Source organism: Bactrocera oleae, chromosome 2 (genome assembly GCF_042242935.1).
Source record: "Bactrocera oleae isolate idBacOlea1 chromosome 2, idBacOlea1, whole genome shotgun sequence".
NCBI lineage: Eukaryota > Metazoa > Arthropoda > Insecta > Diptera > Tephritidae > Bactrocera > Bactrocera oleae.
Window position 1 is genome coordinate 2,898,611 of NC_091536.1, and position 18,708 is coordinate 2,917,318.

An 18,708-nucleotide genomic window follows, 5' to 3' on the forward strand; every position below is an offset into this window, starting at 1 on the left:
CTAATTGGATCGAGTTTACTCAAGTTTCCTCTAGAATATGCTGCATTGCAATTTTATGAAGATAACGCACTCACTGACCGACATATTCGACATAAAGTCTGCTAGAATAACGAAGATCATAATATAAGGTAAAAGGAAACTGGGATAATTCGTGTACCAGTATCACACATTTTCGGAATTAAGCTATAATATATTGATACAAAAATGGGTTAGTATTAGGGTATGTATTGACCCGATGAAACCGTTTTTGACGCAAAGGAAAGGATTGCTCTGCATTTTAGTAATATACCTCACAGATTGATCGATATTTTCGGTAAAAAGTCAACTAAGGCCTCTTTGAACCACATGTTAGGTAAATGCACCTGCAAATTTATGGTCCGACTTCGACAATTTTTGTACGTGATAAGCTAAACCTCAAGGGCAGTATTTGATCCAGTCATTTCTAAGATATGTGGTTTCAGCTAAAAGTGGTCGGTGCCACGCCCATTGTACAATTTGGATACCTGCTTCTAGTATAAAGTTCTTCCTAATTATCTCGGGTGGGAAATTTGCTTTCTGACGTTTTTATTCAGTGAGTTATCGCAATTCAAAAAAACCGTTAAATGGGTAATGGGTGTAGTTATCATCGGATGTAAACCATTTTCATAATGTAGAAAAAACTGCTACAAAGATTTCTTATCAGTTAGTTTGGTTGATATAGCTTTATTTGTTTGTAAGATATGTACATATTAACCGTCAAGGTGTCCCTCAGCACTGCAATCCCCTGTATCAAATTTATGGAGTTAAACTTAAAAGCAAAAAAAAAAATGGTAAATGCGCAGTAAAAATATCTATATTAATAATATTTCTTAACAATATATGAGTCTGATTACTTTCAGAACAGTTCGACTTTTTTCGGCAAATTCTAGTTACAGACTAGACATTTTTCGAATTAGTTTATGATAGTTGAATATTAATATTTTTTCAGCCCAGAATGTTTCATGTTCAATATCTATATAAAGAATAAATAATATAATATATTATATAATTTGGGTCAGTAAAATCGTTTGGTTCACATATGCATATAGTAAATAATTAAGTTTACAAATGCTTAAAGTTTAGTACCTCCACAGGACTGAAGGAAATCAGAGATATTTTTTACTATTTAAAACTTTTATCCAATGTGTAGTGGCAAGAAGAATATATTTTTAAATATTTGTAAATTGTAAATTGAGAACCTCGATTATACAGAATTAACAATAGCATACAACAAAATAAAAGATATTACATGGTATTTGTATGATCACGCAGGCGGATAAAGCAGTTGCTGACAAATATATTTATTTATCATTCGTGAACTTGGCATTGATTTGTTAGAACTTTTTTTTCTACTGAACTTGCGCACTAGCAAAACATCTACAAACAACTTATTCTTCGGAGCTATTCAATTAGGATCGCTTCATAATTCCCATTCTGAAATTAGCAGTCTACACTGAGTATATACTTTGACAATCTTGAAAAAAATTTACTTAGCTTAAGCTTAGGAATTAAGTTATCACTTAAAATATTTTGAATCGAAAATGTCAGTAAACAAACGTAAACTTGAATGAGTCTTATAATTACAAAATAAACAACTGGGCACACATCTAGCAAGAGGCCTAAAAAATTGCAATTGAAGGTATGTTTGTTTTAATAATAATAAACAATTGAAATTCATAAAATTTTTCTTCCTAAAGTTCGCATGACCTTAACTGTAAACTAGGCGCAGCGTTAAAAATAAACCAACAAAACGACAATTAAAATCGGCAGCTGCCAAAATAACGGTAATATCATTTTTTTGTGGGCAACGGTACAATGTCTGTCGGCAGCCGCTTTTTCAGCGTTAATTTATAGCTGCCTCAAGGCCACAGAAAACGCCACAAACAAATACAACAGCAATGAAAACGCAAAAATAATGAATAATTCATAGTAATGAAATCGAAATTTACTGTATGTTACAACAAAAGCTGCGTCTAATAAACTGCAGCAGAATTCGAATTCGAGTTCGAAGATGTTGCAAGCATCTTTTTTAGTGTTACACTACTTACATTTGGCGAAAATTCATTAAAAGTAATGAGTTTTTAATTTGAAAAACATTAGATAATAAGCATTTGACTCAGTAAAGTGAATGATTAATGACAGCTTTAAGCTGGTCGCCGACTTCTTAATAACAATCATTGTTGTTATATTTTATTATATAACTAATAGAAGGATTTTCAAACATCCGGTTGACTTAACACTTTATGTATTGGTCAATATGTGAAGCTATCTTAATAAAAATCAGAGCGAATTTTTTGCTAGTCACTTATAATCAAATATCAGTATTGTATCAAATATTACTTCCCAGTGCAGAAACTTATTTTTTATTAATTATATTCTTTTTTATTGGTTATAGATAAACTATTTTCATATACATATATTTCTTAACTGATCCAAAAATAATGACTTGAGATCAACATCTTCCATTTATTTTCATGCATTTCAAAAGAATGTCGGTAAATTATGGGTTAAGGTTTGCCGTTATCTTTGCCATACTCAATGAAACTTACTAATGAAGATACGCTATGAATTGTTTAACAAATTAAACGAAGATTCGCCTTTGCTCACATGCAACTAAGTAATTAAAAAAAATTATGAGTCAGCCACGCGTGACAATGGAAATGCATAAATCATAATAACTGTAGGGCGCATGCAAGAATCGACAACCTTAAAGAAATATATTTCTCTAATTGAGGTTCAACAGTTATTTGATGGTGGTGGTTCTACAAAAAGGCAAAATAGTCGTTATGGATGAATATACAAGTGCAAATACTCGTAAAAGCAATGATCTTTTAACGAAGAATTTAGCTTTAAGATCAATAGCTAGATAATATAAAAATCATTTGTTTAAATAGAAAACAAACATTATATCAAATGACCGATGTACATATTGTCATATAAAATGTGGCGCTATGTGGCCAGGATATCTGCGAACAAAAGAAATTAATTTATGCTTATACAAAATTGAGAAAGATTATGCAAATCATTTTTAGCGATTTTTTCTAAAATTTGTATTTTCCTGTGAACAAAATTAAAATATAAATTTGATATCTGCAGTATTCACTTGTGAGATGGAGCTGTAAACTGTCATTAGAACCTTGAAAATGCGTGACATGAAAATAGTCTTAAAAATCATCAAATGTAAAATATTTGTGTTAAAAGTTGCATATTTGTTGCAAAATGAAACAGCTCAATAAATAACCAGCTCCAAAGCCTTAATAAATGGTTTTGCAGGCAAAACTTGTGATGATGTTACCGCATTAAAGTCAATGCTATTATACATATATATATAATATTAATGGAGTGACAAAAATCCAGACATGAAACTTCGAGATATATTTGATTAATTAGTAGTGTGTTACGACACAACTCAAATATATGGAGTAAGATATTTGCAACAACATGCACCACAACAACAACAGCAACAGGGGTACAGAAATGCATCTAATCACCAACTTTAAATGCTAATCGACTGAGATATTCGTGGCATGTTCAACACATGTGCGACGAGTGCCAGCCCCATTGTAATTGCAACCGTAACAACTGGCTACAATGGTTGGCCATCGGCTTAGAAATGCATAAATGGCCATGCAAACAGACATTTACAAGTACATGCAGAGAAATGCCATTTCTTGCAGCAAGCCAACAAGTAGCAGTTGCGAAAGAAATGCTTTTCCATGCGATGCATTTGCTTGTACAAGTTGCCAAGTAGTTTAAGAAGCTGCTTTACTCAGGCGGCTTGTTGATGTTGAAGCTATGGAAGCAGCTGCTGCTAACTAAGGTACTCTTTCTGAAACGCGAACAGCTGCCGCTGCAAATATTACAGTACCTTGGCTCTTTTCTAAATAGCTGCGGCTGCTTGCCAACATGGTAGCTTGTATGTGGCAGCTACTTCCTATTTTCACTTTCAGTTGTTAGTGCTTGCTATTACTGGCACAGCGGATGCCGCGTTCGTTTTTGTTGCTTTAGACAGCCGTAAATACTTCTTCGACACTGCTAGTCATCGCTGAGGAATTGTTGTTGCAGTCACTGTTTTGTTGTTTTATTGACGTTGCATGCTAGTTAATGGCATTGTTGCATATCTACTCATTTTTATACCCTGAACAGGGTATATAAAGTTTGCCACGAAGTTTGTAACACCCAAAAGGAAACGTCGGAGACCCTATAAAATATTATATATACATAAATAATCAGTAGTAAAGTGCTTACATGAAAAACTTTTTTATTTGACGAGGTACTTGCACGAAATTAGGCACGAGTTATTTTTTAAGGCAACAATGCATTCTCCGCAGAAATTCTTCAGATCAGATCACTATATCATATAGTTGCCATACAAACTGAACGATCGGAATCAAGTTCTTGTAAGGAGCCTTTGTATTTGTGCTTCGGTGCAACCGGAGTAAACGTTTTTGCTTGGTATGTGCTTTGAGTCCAACTTTTTGGCTGGCCTTTTGATTTAAACCAAGTGATTTTAATGATGTTTCCACTTTTTTTATTTTCAGGCATATTTTCAGCAGGATTGCAAAAATTTGTGAGTATATATATATTCGATATTTTTTTTAATCAATGCGAAAGCATTTCGTTTAAATATAATTTGTAGGAATTGAAGTTCGTTGCTCAAGTCTTTTGTTTGACAATAAAATATGTGTGATGTTGTTATAGACAAAAATCCAGATAAAGATATTTATGGAGACAAATGTGTAAATGTTTCAGCACTTTGCAGAGTATGCCATTAGTCTAACGGCAACATCGATTAGACACTTTCTTTGTTTAAACAAGAAAAGACGGCTGCACCGATTTCATTGTTCAGTTTGTGATGGCAGTAGATTGCAAATATGAATATTAGCTGTTTTGGGTTCGCCATTTCTCTGCTGGCTATCTTTCCGTGCTTTTGTCTTGTCAAAAAATTTCATATAAAAGCAACAACAAAGTAATCGGGTTGAATTCGTAAAAGGGAGTATGCGGATACCTCCTTAAAGTGATACAGCAGCTATCTTCAATATTACCAAGTTTTGTTTTGCATACTTTAGACCAGTTTTACTATTGTGAATGGTTCAAATGACAAATGAAAATACATATCTCTTTTAATCCCTTGATTGTAAAAACTTAAAACTTAAACTTATTTATAATAGTTTATAACAAAATAAAACTGCTACTAAAACGTGTTTTGACACATGGTTGTACCAAAAGTGCTGCCTGTTTGTTTGAACATCTCGTATAGCTCGTTAGGTTGACTACTCTCAAACGCTTAGCGAATCGAAGACATCTATTGATTCGTTTGTGATTATTGTAAAGCTGTCAATTGCCTGAGTTTATTTGCTTGGTTGGTAATGCACTCTGGTTTTTAAATGGAAATTTTGTAATTTTTTTTTACTATGTTGATTATTTTTTATCAACATATCGTGTTTTCTGAAAATTATTCGAAATAAAAATTTGAGAACTGACTTAAGCAAAGTGGAATCTGCTTCAGTTAGTCAATACTTGACATAATTATAAATCCTTGAAATGAATACTGATAGAAATATACTAATAAGATATGATACTACGATCGATGCAGTTTTGAATACGTACACTGAAAATATAGAAATGTTTTATAACCTCAGTTTAAATAATATATTAGCTATATTTATTGACTGCGAAACTCACGGTGATGAAGGAAGTGACATAATAATTGAAGTTCATATAATTCAATGATTTAAATACTTATTTTGCTTAGTTTTTAACATGCCGAAGCTGAACATGCTGTATCTAAATGAGCGTGATTATTTATTATGCATTCTCTCTACAACTTTACAGTCACATATCCATGAAAATTATCGTAAATTTGAAAGAATTGGCCTTCGAATTGCCTTCGTATGCACAGTATACTCAGGAGCTGGCCCCGAGCGGAACTAGCTATTCTCAGAGCTCTAAGAACAGTTGAAGCTCTTATATCCTTCACAAATACACAATATTTCTTGCATGTTAGCTATATGCTATAGTGGTCTGATCTGAACAACCATTGCCTCAGATAATAAGGGAGAGCATAACTTTTCCATTAAATATTTTATTGCTAATATTATTATAACTAATATTTTTGCATTTTTTTGCAACTATTTCCGCTTCAATGAACACCAATAACTAGTCGTGCACCCCTTAAATAATTATACGATTAATATTCTATTTTTTATGTGCATAAAATTGACAGTCCTTGTATTTCGTGCCAATGTCAATTAACAATGATTTTTAAACGAAAACCTGCTCACAGTTGCCTTGTTTTACATTTAAGTGTTCATTATTGTAATACATTGCACACGCAATGACTGTTGCGTAAATAAGAAAATGGTAAAAACTGCACGAGCGCAAGCTTTATTTTACAATATCTAGAAATCGCGGCATGCCCCAAATGTAAGCTTATGTGGTAGATATGTAAAACAGAAATTATGCGTGTGCAGCGCTTACAATGATTACACAAAAATTCAATTTGCGTGGCGCGCCAAACGCCACAGACGAAGCGGCAAACTCAATCTTTAGTTGAAAGTGAAAACATTTAAAGTAGAAAAAGAAAACTCAGCCAAATGAAATTAGAAAAAGTGGTTACATTTTTTCAGGCTTCTCGGTGAGTTTGACTTTTTATGCATTTTGGGTTTGTTTGTTTTGTTGTCCTCTACTTTTTGCTGTTAAAATAATTACGCAAAAGTAACGGCTACGCACTTAATTACCGCACTTTCCGCTTTTTCAGGTGCGGTTAATTTTCGCTTTGCCAAAACAGCTGGCACAATGCGCCGCTGTGCGAATTCGTGTGACAAGTTAGCAATGCAGCGCAATGCCAAAAGGTAGCACTAACCAAAACCACATGTGGGGTGCATTACACCTAGGCTTGCGTACATACTTGTACATACATACAGTCAGACATAGGAAACGCAAGAAGGCCAACAGGCGCAACAAACATTGCAAATTTCGCCGCAAAGCTTCACGTCAGTAACACACATATCGTTAGCAGCGGCATAATAAGCAAATTTCATACACCAATGTAAAGATACACATACATGTATGTAAGTACAATATGTAGTCACATCAACGATTTAGTGTTGGGCGCATAGACAGCGATTCGCTTACTGGCAAATCGTAATGTTGAACAAAAATGCCTTCGTAACACGCTTCTGGCCAATGCCGCTGTTGTTTTTGTTGCATTTGCTGTTACTCTGCAGCATCATTTGATGTAGCAATAATGCGGATTGTTTTGATTTCGATCTGCCAGTTTCGGTTCTTGTTTTACTCCTCGCTGGCATATAATATGCACAAACCTAACCACTCAGATGGCCAGACAGTCTGTCGCTGAGTAGCCGACAGCACTAAGCTTTCATTCATGCATTCAGCGCTTCAATTAGTGCAAATAAAATGAAATAAATTGTTAAATTGTTCACATTAAATAAGTAAATGACTGCGTGACAAGGCAACAGGCCGGTTTTTATTAAATTTTCTAAATTTTACGAATATATGTTTGCGGGATTAGATTACGTAATTTGTCAAAAAATATAAGTTTTTTGCTAATACTTGTAGATCGTCAGATCCAATTCATGTACACATATGCAAGTATATGCTTATCTTTCTCATAAAAGCAGGATGCAAATAAAAGTAATTCAAGATATATTCTAGAAAATACTACATGCTCCTTTCGACCCTAAACATATTCAGTTTTTAAGAAAATACGTTCACTTCGGTTGTGACGAAGCTACAATACCCTTCTAATAATGTTGCAGTCAATGGGGTACCAAAGCCATGATTAGTGACTTTTGCGTGCCTGCATTGATGTGAAGGACCTTTGGTTCCAACAAGACGGCGCTACATGCCTTACAGCCAACGAAACAACCGATTTATTGAAGGTTATTTTGGGTGAGCGCATTAACTCGTGTCGTTGGCCTGTTTTCGTGGCCCACAAAACCGTGCGATTTAGCACCGCTGGACTTTTATTTGTTTATTTCTAACATATTGCCCCAATTGATGAAAAAATTGAGCCTCACGGCTGGAATGTATTCAAGCTACTCACGGCGGTCACGTGCCCCTTGATCATATCATTACTTTTTATGCGTTTTATTTTTTTTTGAAAACCATATATCCAAACAAAAAAAACACACTTTAGTTTAACTGAATAACATACTTTTTTTTATTAAATCGATTTTTTACTCAATACGTTGTGATTTTTTGATTTTGGTTGATTTGTGACAGGGTGAATCGTACATCGTTCACATTCCTAAATGTTAAAGAAAGCTATGTCGAGTACGTAACTTTTTATACCTTGAGAGAGTCAGTTATCTCGAAGGACCTTATTTTATGGTCACCCAAAATCATTTGTTGATTTCTTTTGGTTTTTTCGTCCGTAACAGTTTCTGTGGACGTTTACTAGGTTCAAAGGTCTCTTTCAGAAGAGAGTAATTTCTGTCTACCTAAGTATTCATCACCATTTTGAGATTTTAATCTAAAAAGACAAATATCTATTTAGATACGAGTATCTCAATTTCAATGTATTTTTACCACAACATTTTGTAAGATATGCAACAATCCGCAACAATTGATCGACTTGGCGAATCTTCGGATTGTTCAACAATCGAAATTGCCAAATTATTTTTCATTGCAGCTCTTTTCTCAGAAGAAGCAATGTGAACGACTTCATTCTACGATGAAATGTACCACAAGCCGCAAATGAGCAAAAGGAAAAAAAAAATTAAATAGACTGAAGAAGTCGTTAGCTAGCGAACGAGTTGCCACTCGCTGCAGCAACTAAAAAATAAGCTATTAGACTAAGCGACGAGGCAAACAACTCTGAGGTTTTCGGTTTCAAAATTATTTTCTTATTGCCAATTTTAATGCCTATGATTTTTTGTTTTGGGCATTTGTTGTGTGCGCTTCTATGTAACCGCAAGTGTTTGTAGAGAACTTAGTTTATTTTTGAATTGAACGTTATACTTTTAGTTTTTTACTTCACTTTTGAGTTTTGCAAATGTCAAGTGAACGGCAAAAGACAATGTGCAACAGATATAAAACATGCAACGTCGAAATACAATATGTTGCTGGATAAACATATAGACTTGCTTGCAACAGAGTAAGAGGAACGTTCAGTTAAAAATTTAAATAATATCAGTATGTATTAGCACAGGAAGAAGTCAACAAAGTGCTTTATTAGTACCATTTACAATATCATATATTACCATATTTGGCATACACAAAAATGTGCGAAAATCTTTGCAGAGCTTTTAGATATATAAAAGCGGGAATACTTCTACTCAAACCTTACCACACCCAAGATATTTCTCAAGAGCAAAATAAGCAAACAATTTCAATACTTCTCGTACAAATCTTGGTATCGAACACACAACTTCCTACAAGGCGACCGCGTACAAACTTATTGCAAATGCCGCGCGTGCATCAAATATATATACAACAACTTATTGTTTCTAGGCTCTTGCTCAATTTGGATAGCCACATTTTTAGTGAACGATTATGGTGAACAAACTAGCAAATCTATTGTCCTTATAAGTCGAACTTTAAACGCGAATGCCTGTACTATGTATTGTACAAGTACATCACTCCCATGTCGATGAAAAATCGTTCAAAAAAGGTAAAACTAAATTATCGAACTAAAAGTGCGTTCGTAACATTATCTCGTTCTTATTTAATTGCTATTGTTACTTATCATTTTCTCACGTATTCTTCAGATACCGCAAATGGAAATCTAAAACTTTTACGAGTATCCTTTTGTGCTTCGTAGCAAACTAAAAACTTGCTAAATATTGAAAATTCTGCAGTCTATTCAACTAGTTATAAACTACTTTGCAACCAGCTTCGACCACAATTCCAACTAGTCAATGTATTGGTACTTTTATACCCTGAACAGGGTATATTAAGTTTGCCACGAAATTTTTAACACCCAGAAGGAAGCATCGAAGACCCTAAAATATATACATAAATTATCAACATGATGAGCTTAGTTAATTTAGCCATGTCCGTCTGTCTGTATATATACAAACTAGTCACTAAGTTTTTAAGCTATCGATCTAAAATTTCGCACCTGTCCTTTCCTCACTAAGAAGCTTATAGCTGCCATACAAACTGAAAACTGAACAATCGGAATCAAATACTTGTATGGAATACTTTTTTATTTGACGTAATATCTTCACGAAATTTGGCACGAGTTATTTTCTAAGACAACAATGTAATCTCCGCAGAAATTGTATAGATCAGATCACTATATTATATAGCTGTCACACAAATTGAACGATCAGAAGTTAACGTTGTTGCTTGTTGAATATACAAAAGCAATTGATATTTTCCGTGGGTCCGTGAAGAGATTGCGACGTGGAGCAGTAAACCTATCCAAATGGATACCAAACTTTCAGGAGAGCTCAGACAGTCGAAAACAGGCAGTAAATGATTCAATAAAAAAAAATAAAAATTAAATTCATTTGCCTTATTCCGCTGTCCTAACATTTTCCTAGCTCCCTTTCCTCTCGCCCTCTCCCCGTCCCTCTTCGCTCTATAGCTCCCATTTGCATGACTGCCATAAGTTGGCATTATATTGGCAAGAAATTGTGCAAATTTCTTTGCCGCCAACTTCAAGTGAAAATTACGCGAAAATTATTGTAATTATCAAATTGTCGCCTTCACCAACAATCTGAGGCAACAGTTGCGCTTGCTTACAATTACACTGCCGTCTTTTTAATGCCTCTCGCTATTTCTGTAACCTGCCAGATCACGACTTGGCAGTTTTTGTAGATGTTTGGAAGTAAACGTAGTTTTTGTGTTCCCACGTAAGGAATTGTTGCGATGATTTGCATTTCAGTTTCGCTTTTTTGACCTTTAACTGCATAGATATTTAAGATTAGACCACCCAAATTATAGAAAATTGAAGTTGAGAAATACTAGTGTGAAATCGGCAGAAGTAGTAGGCGGCTGCCTCAAAGTTTCTCAGCCACTCAAAGTATAAGTTCTCCGCTGCCGCCAGCTGCTACATTTGAAATCTGCAATGATTTTAATTATGTACCCTACACACATATTTACATGGCTGCAGTGAATCTAATTATATTTTTGAGAGGACATGAATGTTGTTGTTAGATAATTGCTCGCTTAAGTCTTTGATCAGTTTATCAACTAAAAAAGTTATCCACACAAGTACTTGATCTTGATCCTTCAGTTTGCATAGCAGCTATATGCTATGGTCCGACATCCCCGGTTGCGACAAATAGGCAGCTTCTTGTAGAGAAAAGGACATGTGCAGAATTTCAGATTGATATCTCAAAAACTGAGCGACTAGTTCGTGTACATACAGATTAACGGGCAGACGGACGGAAAATCCGATTCCGCTCATTTTCACAAGTTCTTATAGCATTATGTACTAAGTTTGGTTGAATTCCGTCGTGTAGTTCTTGAGATGAAGGATTTCATCGAAAAGCGATGCCACTCCTATAATCCAACTTTTCCAGTGATTTCTATGAAGCATTTCGGTACGGACGAACTTACAGTGGTTGAAATCGGTCATGCCGTGAGCGGTGCCACTTTTATTATCCCATTTCTATAAAGTATTTCCGGACGCACAGATAGTCCAACTCGTATCATCAACCTCTTCATTTTGATACACTTATATAACTGTATATTTTTCAAATACCAACAAATTTGTATTTTTCATGAAAATTTTTGATTATATAATTATATGTTTTGTTATACCTGGATAAAGGGATTTCACGTGTTGATGCAAAATAGTGGAGTGATGCATATTATTTCTTGAATATAGAGAATATTATTGCATAAATTGGGCTTCGTATTACTTTAATATTCATCTTATGCTTCGGATCTGGTCGCCAACGACTTCTTTGTTCTCAGACATCAGGACTCATTATACCACTTGTTTTGAGAGAAATTACAAAAAAGATCTCAACAAATGTTTTGAATATTATACCACGGCTTTTCAAATCAACTAGCATTGAATTTTAAAATGAAGATTTAAAAAATGTTTCCATAATTTATGTCTAAGCTTTTAAAATAAAAATTTAGAATATTTGTATTTGGAACTCACAAAAATATTTATTCTAAAATTGCGGCATTCTAATACCGGACTTTTTAAGAGCTACAGTGATGAAAGCATATACAACTAATAAAATATTCCGTAATGTTCATTGTTAAGATATACATACATATATTATAATATCAGTGCCAGCAATTTTTTTTTTCAAAAAGAAGTACATATGCCTTTAGATTCTATTGACATTCCATTCTTCATTGTTCATGGAAATTACGCGCAACTATCGTATAATGACTTAGTATTTTTTATAGATTTTATAACTTCGTATTTGAGGTAACGACAATAATTAAAAGTAAAGGAGACGTGACAGCAAATAAAACGAAAATACCCAGAATTGTTGGAAAAAACATCATTAAATATACATTTTTAGGCACGACTTTTACTTACTTTGTTTAAAACCTTACTATAGGCGTACCTTGCATAAATTTGTAATAGATATACTTGTACAAATATAATAACTTTTTGAGGCAAAAGAAAAAAACTGACTTAGTACCTTTTAATGTAATTTAAAAATCAGAATGTGTTCTTTTTCTTATCATAGTTCTTTTTAAACTTTTGTTTTGTAAAGTAACCATACAAAATGCAATCAGTGAGATAGCAGTGAGTCAATATTATGAATTCTGCTGAAAATTTGCAATTTGAGTTCGACTTGTTATTTTAAATAATAAGTAGCTAATTTGTCGTATTTTGCCAAAATGTTACGGAGCTTGGTAATAATACAAGCTTGCGTACATAAATAATTACAACGATAATCGAAAAGGGTTATTCAATTTATTACAAAGGAGATTCAAACATTTTAGCAAATTACTGGGCCTAGATCAACCAACCAAGTTCATTTGTGACATGAAAAAGCTTCCATTCCCTTAATGTACCCTGTTCAGGTTATAACAAGCAGCTGTTTGTGCCGGCATTCAGCTAGATCGGTTAAAAAATAGATGATATAGCATTCTTTTCACATTAGCTTACAAAATTTCAGGCTTATTGTACACATATTTATTTCTACAATTAAAGTAAGAAGCACGGATGAAATTTTGTCACATTTATTAAGTATGATTTCAATTAATTAAGCATCGAGGTACCAAATTTGAATATGTACGTTCATTTTTTAAGCGAATTTACTTATTTATTTCTTTATAATATATATAAAACATGTTTATGCTTCTTGTAATAATGTTTTCACCGCAAGTAACCAGTTCCGGTGTTTTATGATTTCACTTATTTATTATTTAAAAAATTGAATAAAGTGAACAAAAAACTAAGGTTAGCAATATTAAAATTAACGCCAAAGCACATTAGTACTAATACAATCGCTTGTAAACTTTCTTAAATTTAACTTAATTGTTAGACATGCTTACTTGACATCAAAAAGACTTGTTATAAGAAAGCATATAACATATCAAAGAAGAAAGAGCATAAATAATGTCGGTTCGTTAATTAAAAATTGTCACAATGCAGAATACGAAATGCAAATAAAGAAGCAAAGCTAATGATGTCTTAAAGGCAAAAGAGACATTCGTTCTTTTAGAAATCAAAGCAGACCATTGTATAGACTTGAACTCATTTGGCCCTTTTGAAATTTTTGCTTACTCATATTTATTTACATCAATTTGAATACATACATACTTGTATATATTTTCGTGTGACAATTTTTATATTGTTGCCTGATCTATATAAAATTCTAATAAGATTTATGTTCACGAGAGAAAGCAAAGTGTGGTTTTACTTAAACTATTTTTGCTCGGCGATATTTCATGGTTTTGCCCATATTAATATTTCGGCGATTTAAAATGCAAATTGCTATAAATATTGACATTTATTGTAGTCAATGATAATATTATTGAGTTCGATTATTGCTTTTAATAAAAGTAAGTCAAGTTGTTTGATGTAGCTGAGGTTGTTTAGTGAATGATTATCACAGTTTGGATGGAAAAACTAATATATGCGAAAATTTATGAATGTAGGGAAAATGTTGTAAAATAACCTTTAAATCATGTGACACAACCTTTGAAAAAGATGAAATACGAAATTTGACCAAAACTTGTTTACTGCAAGAAAATAACCCGTTGATATAACAATTGAACGGTTAGGGGCATTTGTTGGTGAAACCAGAGAACTTCAATGTTGGATGTCATGTAACGAAACTACGCCTTAAACTCATCACAAATCTGCTTAGGCATTATAATTTTATTCCTAATAATTCAAAAACATATATCAGAAGATGTGAGATACTTAACCACGCAAAGGCAGGACATTAAAAGGATGTAATGGTAGTATTGTACTTCGTCTGCTTCCAAAAAACTTCTACAACTTGCATTGGATAAGATTTTGAACCTTTTCAGGTAAACACCGTATCGACAATGACCAGTTAACACAGGCGAACCTGAAATGCCTAAAAAGTCTACGTATTTTTTACTCTTGTAACTTTTTATTATTTTGAATAAACTTCTTAATATTAAAATATTTTATTGGTAGACAGGTATCAATCAATGCCGTGGCGGCTTGAAATCTACAAGCTTTTGGTTCTAACTTAACTTATAACTATTAATTTCTTTTAGTTAAATTTAAGTGGCTAGTATAGAAATTAAACTTGGTAATTGTATAGCAATTAGTTAATTTACTAAATTTTCATAAATATTGTATTTGAACATAATTAAACTATATAAGGATTTTTTAAATTAACGATCAACATTTATGCTTGTCTTTGTTATTTAAAAAAGTTGAATGAAAAATTGTACTAAACCAAAATCTGCAAGAGAAATTCACAAATAAAAGTGCATGAGTAAAATTGGGTAATTCTAAAGAAATTGGGTATCATCAAGGCGGGCGTTTTTGGAACGATCCATTCAACAGCAATTTTTTCGTCAACTCATCGCAATGAGCTGGCGGCATTTGAAGCGTTTATATTCGTAATGGTGTTACGATTGCAATTCGACTTTTGTTATTTTTTTTTTTCTTAGACTCATTGTAGATGGGCATTTTATTGTGTGCGTGAAGCTAATATCGCTATAGGCGATCTCCGTTTAAAATCAACTCTCGCTGGCGTTTAAACCATTGACTTTTATTCAGCGAAATTGAGGTTGCACTGAAAAAGTCTTTTATTATTGAACTATTGTTATGGTATCGCGCAATTATAAAACGGCTGGCGTTTGCAGAGTTTTGCCTGAACGCATATTTCGAATTTGTCGATTATAAAAGTGTAAATATGTATCTTGTATATTCGTCTTTCATTTATACATGCGGAGTATATTTAATTATTAGGGTGGTACAATTTGTATGTTTTTTGATACAAATTGTTAATTTTCTTAACAAATATCATAAAATATTTTAAAAAAATTTTGTTTTGTACAGTTTCTCATTACAGACCACAAGGAGTATCATTGGCTTAAAATTTATAAATACTTTTTCTGTAATTTTTACATATCTTTGTTTGTCAATAGAATTTTGCAAACTTTCATCATTATTATAGCACTCCTTTTATTGCTTATATAGGAGTATAATATTTTACTCATATAATAAATGTAGCTTGTAAGAAGACTATCACCGTTCATAGCAACATTATGTAACAAATAACTAGCCCCGCCCTAATAATTTATTTGACACATTTCATATTCAAGCTGTGTTAGCTTTCATGGCAATAATCCTATTCGAGCAGCTTTTGATTGAATGAACAATCCGCTACATTTTACGCTTTGCTCCACATTATTATCTTTATTTCATAATAATTCATGATTTTCCATGCTTTGCGCCTCGAGTACACAAGCTCATCACTAATACTCAATTCATCCTGATTTTGATTTGAAATCGTTGTTTAGTTATAAATATACGAACATTTATATTTCTTTTTAATTATTAAGCGCTCCCATGTGCAACTTCATTGTCCGTTAAGCTCAATCGTCTAGTGCAAAATAAGTGTCTCTTCTGAAAGAATACGCGTGCTTTTGTGTCATTAATTGTATGCAACTTCACCTTATATACGTAGTTTTATTGAAATGTACATATGCAAAGACTTAACTATATATAGACTCGTATGTATGCACATATAAGTGCTTTGCCAGTTGTATAACTTTTAGTCTCAGTTTAGTGCCTAACTCCTCGACTCACCTAAGCTCTAGTTCATTGAATGCACGACTATGCACAAACATTGACACATACTTGCAACTAATTGCTACAAACAAACTTAGCTAAGATGCGATAGTGTACTGAGTGTCTTAAATTCTAATATTTTTATATAAACATTTATAGATATGCAAAAATCAAATATTATTTCGCTTAGTTATTAATTATATTTATAATTTAATTGTGTAGTAAGGAGATAAAAGACTGATATAAAAAGTTATGGAAGCTTAGAGTCTTATATCATAAAATTATCAATAAATGGTTTCGATTTCACTGGTAGGGAATCTACTGGATAAATATTAAAACCAAGTCTGGACTGCATGTAGAAAACTGGTTTCTCATTTTTACAAAGTTTGTAGTTTTACAGTCCTTTTTAAATATTAAAATTGATATAATATATAATTTTCAGTTTTGTGTTCTATAAAAGAATATCGGTTTTTCACAAAAAAATTTTCAAATCTGAAGAAAAAGTATTGAGTGATAGCTAAGCTTTATCTTGACTCATATTATTCTTAAATTTTTTTAAATTTACAACAACATGAATACAGTTTATACACCAAAATGCTAAAGGATGTCAAACTAACAGGAGGAGAAAACAGATGGCGCTAAATTAAACTAGAACCCATATACATATACATGTCTTCTGTGTATATTACAAGTTTTTAGCGGTTTTCTCGAACTTCAACTTTGTATATTTATTGTGGTAGTTCTTGAGGATTCAAACAAGTAAAATTCTACAATATATAAAGAATCGTTGTATCTTAAAAGTACGACTTTATATTTTTCTTCCAGAGAAAGCCCCAAAAATGTTATTGTTATCATTTCTATAACCTAAACAGGGTATATTAAATTTGTCACAAAGGTTGTAATGCCCCGTTGGAGACGCCATAGAATATACATATATAAAGTATCTGTCTATATATATGCGAACTAGTCGCTCAGTTTTAAAGAAAACGATCCATATTTTGCACACATCCTTTTCTCTCTAAGAAATTCCTCTTTTGTCGGAACCGCTAATATCGGACCACTATGGCATGTAACAGCCATACAAACTGAACGATCGGAATCAAATCAAAATTTTCAGATCGAACCACTATAGCATATACCTTCCATACAAACTAACCGATCATAATCAAGTTCTTGTTTGGAAACATTTTTATATGTGAAGGGCTTTTAGCTTTGGTGCAACCGAAGTTAAAGGTTTTCTTGCTTATTTTTAATTTTTCAGAGCCAAAAGCTGCTCACAGTTAGGAGTGGAGTAAGGTTTGAAACTCCCAAAAGTCCCAAAAGTTTACTTAAATAAAGTAAACCATTGACTAAGTTGTATAAAACATTATTTGGCCTCGGTTTCTTCATTGAAAGATTAGTTGATTGCTTAATGCAGTGAATTTCGCAACATATTTAAGAATCGACAAAGTAGTGTGAATGCGGAAGAGCAAAATGCATACACAACTGAAAAAAGTTCGCCAATTTGCAACATCTAACCTCTAGCTAAATTTTGACTTCTTGACTTTGGCTCTTTTTTAAACTAATTTTTGCTGCAAGTTGCAAATATTAAATCTGTAATCAGAACATATATATATTTTACATCTTCAGTGTAACGCTGTGGCTCACAGTCTAACGGCTGCAAACAATTCTTTTTACTTTGGCTTAACCTTCAATCGATACACACTTTTGGCCTCACATCAACATTTAGTTTGGTTAAATGCATATGCATATGCAATGCTTCTTCGCTTTGTAACAGTAATTTTACGTAATTTTTGTTTTTGCTACTTACAAAGGAAAAGGAAATCGCTGCTAAATATTGTTGTTGTTTCCATATATTTTTGTATATCTTTTTCCGCCAAAAGCGCTTCTTTCAAGGCATCACCCACTTTTTGGCGTTTGTGCGTTGAGCTGTCGATAAAGATTTCAAACTGGCGTTTATGTACGTACTACAAGCCACACAGCCAACCGAGTTCGTTGCTTTAGTCTTTTGAGTCCATTAGCTGTGCTTATGTAAAGCGCTGCTTATAATACAAGTATGTAGGTGAGTATGTGCGCACAGTTCTTGTATACACTGTTTTAACCTTACGATATTTACCGTTTCACGGTCTCCCTTGCAAGTAACTTGCAGATATTAACAGCCTATGGTAGATTATGTTTGTGTGTTGGCGAATATTGCTTGCCACCGAATATCGTTAGTTAGTTGTAACTGCTTTAAGTTTTTGCTTTTATCTTAGCGCACGAATTATTGACACGTAAACACTACACTGTTTTCTTATTCCCGAAATGGCAGTTTAATTTAAGAACTCCGCGCACTATATTGCTTGCATAAGTCTTCTTTTATACAATCACTTTAACTTTGTTTCAATAATTTTCTGTTCGAATTGCTCTGTGAAAAGCACAATAAAACACCGTAAACCGTTCGCTTGCCGCTGCTCCGTGGTCAGCTGTTCAAACCTCTGCGTTCGCGTTCGGCATCAAACAACCGTTTCTGC

At 33.1% G+C, this 18,708-nt stretch overlaps 1 protein-coding gene across 1 annotated transcript in view; it reads right to left on the minus strand.

The window, feature by feature from the left end:
* The window catches only part of Gld (Glucose dehydrogenase), a 35,920-nt gene extending 17,212 nt beyond the window's left edge, over positions 1 to 18,708 (minus strand). The window contains exon 1 of the mRNA XM_014242134.3: positions 18,006 to 18,708. The gene's annotated coding sequence lies outside the window, so the exon portion shown is untranslated. The remainder of the gene's footprint in view (positions 1 to 18,005) is intronic.